This window comes from Jaculus jaculus, chromosome 10 (genome assembly GCF_020740685.1).
Source record: "Jaculus jaculus isolate mJacJac1 chromosome 10, mJacJac1.mat.Y.cur, whole genome shotgun sequence".
In the NCBI taxonomy this organism is placed as follows: Eukaryota; Metazoa; Chordata; class Mammalia; order Rodentia; family Dipodidae; genus Jaculus; species Jaculus jaculus.
In genome coordinates, this window is record NC_059111.1 from 47,732,963 (window position 1) to 47,736,959 (window position 3,997).

A 3,997-nucleotide genomic window follows, 5' to 3' on the forward strand; every position below is an offset into this window, starting at 1 on the left:
AAAGTCATAGGCCATCCCACCTCCACAAACATAAACCATTCCAGAAGGTGGGCAGTACTGAGCACTGGGCTCAGTTGTGTTAAAAGTACATAAGGAAGGATGAATGTACCCCACATCTATACTGGAATTATTAGGGGAAGGCAGGGCCCAAATGCAAGTTCCAGAGGAAACATTGGGAAAAGCTGAATGGGGATGGGGAAGGTGGCTGAGCAATTTTTTAAGGTCGTATGGGCAACTGTACTTTAAGCAGCCAGGGAGGCCCTGATATTTTATGTCTCTCACTGGTACCCAACTGGGACTTTTTTTTAAAATTTTTTTTGGGTTCATTTTTTATTTATTTATTTGAGAGTGACAGACATAGAGAGAAAGACAGAGGGAGAGAGAGAGAATGGGTGCACCAGGGCTTCCAGCCACTGCAAACGAACTCCAGATGTGTGCGCCCCCTTGTGCATATGGATAATGTGGGACCTGGGGAACCAAGCCTCCAACCAGGGTTCTTAGGCTTCACAGGTGAGTGCTTAACCACTACACCATCTCTCCAGCCCCCCCCCCTTTTTTTACAAAGTTTTCCCATGGACAAAAATTCCATGAGTTTCACATAAGTTTCTATCAAAAAACTCCTTTCTGTTACAGAGTTTTTGCATTTCAATCACTTCTCAGTACAAAAGATTATCCCAAGGTTGGGAAACAAAGAAACACTTTGATCTCAGCAACCCAAACATAAATCTTAAGGAATGGCCAAATCTTATCGGTTACACTGAATGTATATAATCTTGCTTACATGTAGGTGCTAAAGTCTTGCTGTCAAATGGCCCAGAGCTGTGGATACAAGGCCAGCCAAATGTCTCCAGACAATTCCTTCCCCCTTTTTTATTTTTTATGAACTAGGCCTGTCTGGGCCTGGTGCAGAAAGATTGTGTCTGTCTTAGGTTGTTCTCTATGATATTTAGGCCTTACCTGTCATTGGTGCATGAATTCCATCATTCATGCCCTGTCTTAGGTTGACCTAACTCAAGAGAATCTTACCTGTCTTTGACTACCAGCCTCTGCAGGGTCTTTAAGATAATGTCTCAGGAAGCTAGGGTTGGTCCGTAGCTGTATCCCATGTACTTCTGCACAGATATCCATAATGGATCTCAAAAGGCATTTGATGAGTATGGGCAGAAGAAACAGAATGAGCAAAAGACAAACACCTCTAGCAGTAAAGCTTCCTATCCAAGAAGTGAGAGAATTCCATCCGGGCAAGGCAGACTTAAAAGCAGATATTAAGTCATCAGCAGCTTTAGCTGCATCAAAAGTAAGATGATTAGTTTGCAAAGACAAAATCTCTGAATGCAACTGAATCAGATCCCAGGAAATATTATCATTATGTCAAATATCTCTTAAATGCATTTGCCCAATGCTGTTTTGACTGTCATTATATATTTTGGAAGTAACACAAATCCACTGAAAATCTACATGACACTCCAAACAAGTTTTAACTTTCAACCTTAGTATATAGAGCGTCTAACAGGTAAAACTGAATCTAGGGTAATGATTGAGCCCAAGACCTTAAAGGGAGGCAGAGTTTGAACTTTCTTGAGAGCTACTTTAAAGCTGTGAGTATGAAAGATAATTAGACATTAAAAGTACAAGCTTAAAGCCAAAAGCCACAGCACACTTCAGGGACTACTGCAAGGCACACTTTGCATATCTTTAGATTGAAATCTGAAACCTACCATCACACCTTAAGATCCACACAATGGCACTGACTCCAGCCAGGTGGCTGTACAATGTAGACTAAAAGCAAATAAACAATTGAATATATTGGGGCCCATTTATTTAAATTACCACATTCCGCCCCTGGAGCCTAATAGATTTATAACCATCACACATTATAAATTGTTAGAAAAATTTAAAATATTTAGGGTAAATAATGCCTTTTTTAGTTGGTCATGTGGGGGTTAGGATTCCCTCTTTTGTTTTTGTAATTGAGACTTGAGAGTTTGATTATAGCTGTTAACAATAGCCTGGCCCTGAGGGTTGTATGGGATGTCTGTGGAATGTGAGATTTTCCAGGCCTGGAGAAAATATATAAAGGCCTTGTTTATGAAGCAGGGGCCATAATCTGTTTTAAGTTGATTAGCCAGCCCGAGAGTGGCAAAACATTGAAGTAAATGACTAATGGTATGTTTAAATTCCCCCCCCCCCCCCGGCATGTGTCAATGGCCAACAGGTGCAGGAAAAGGTATCAACTGAAAGAAAAATAGCAGTGAGCCCAGTCACCATGAGAGGGCAGACTTCTCCCCTGTCCCCACCTGGGTAAGTCCAAGGGAGCCATGTGGCAGTCTCCCAGGAGGTGGATTCACCAACTCCCACTAGGGGAGGGCCGGGCATAAGTTGCCAGGAGGGGGGGCCATATATTTAAATTACCACATTTTGTCCCTGGCTCCCAATAGATTTATAACCATCACATGTTATATATAAATTGTATTCAGTTTAATTTTAAAGGTCCCTACAGATTTGACCAATTTAAGATATTAAGACCTGTAAAATCAAACAAGTTAAACACTTCTAACATATAAAGGCACAGAGTAAACATTTTTAACTGGTATAAGGCATAGAAAGGAGAGACAAAAACAATGTAAACTGAGCCACCATAACCTAAGATTAGTCTCAGTGCCTGTAATTTTAACTTGTTTGAGGTTTTTTAGCTTAAAATCTTGAATCTCAGCTGGGTGTGGTGGTGCATGCCTTTAATCCCAGCACTCGGGAGGCAGAGGTAGGATTACCATGAGTTTTAGGCCACCCTGAGACTCCATAGGGAATTCCAGGTCAGCCTGGGCTAGAGTGAAATCGTACCTTGAAAAACCAAAACAAAACAAAACAAAAATCTCTCAGTCCAATATCTCTCGCTAACCACATCAGTCTATTACAAATTTAACTTTGATTAAACTCTCTGGGCCTGGGCAGCAGGATGCAGCCAGCCCTTATGCCAGTAGTCCAGTTCCAACAAAGTCCCCTGCAGTCTTTCCTTTCCCGTAGAAAGCTCATAAGTGAAGCCTTGAAGTTTAATGTTGCCTGTATTTAGCATTCTCAGACTCTCATCAGAATAGTCCATAAAATTTGGCTTACCACTCCAGAAAACAACTTCAGTTACAAGCATCAAGTCCATGTCTATTCCTCCAAAACAACGTTTCCAAAAGATCAGCATCCACATGGTCATGTTCATCTCAGTCCACTTATCAGATAGCTTCAGGTTTGTGGAGATAAACTTCCAGACTGGGTACAGTTATGGAGGAAGGGATATTTATTGAAGTTTACAGATCCAGAGGAAGTTCCATAATGGCAGAAAAAGCTGGCCTGTCTTTACAGGCCCAAGAAGAGAAGAGAGAAGCACAAGCCTAAAGGTCAAAAGCCACACAGTGTGTCCACTAGGGACATATGACCCATTCAGAAATACAAAAGTTGCAGGTGCAGCTTGCTGGGACCAAAAGTGAAAGGAAAGAGAAATGGAATGAAGAGACATTGACAAGCAAGTACAGGTTATAGAAGCAAAGTTTAGCACATTAAATATAAAGACTGCCTCATAACTTATGAGGGTACGCTCACCCACACATGTACATCAATTACCTCCTCAACGCATACCTCTCATGGGGCACTAGTCAGCGGGGTTCCCAGAGCCCCATGGTAGGCACCAGATGCTAGGCTCCTCCCCCACGGGCAGGTAGTGCTGAAGAGAGACCAGTCCCGCTGGTTCCTCCCAAGGGGTTGAGAAGAAAAATGAGCATTGGATGACTTAGAGCCTGTCCTAGTCACCAGAGAAAAACCACACTGAGTCGGGAGTCTTGTGGAAGCAGGAACTCACAGGAACTTGCTTTATTGTTACAAGCAGTTGCCTACATAATGTTGGGGATGAAGGCGGGGACTTTAGGATGGGGGAAGAGGTAAGGGCCAATAGAAAACTGTGACTATTGAAATGATAATTCCCACTCCTGTGTGGAAGTAGCAGGCAAGA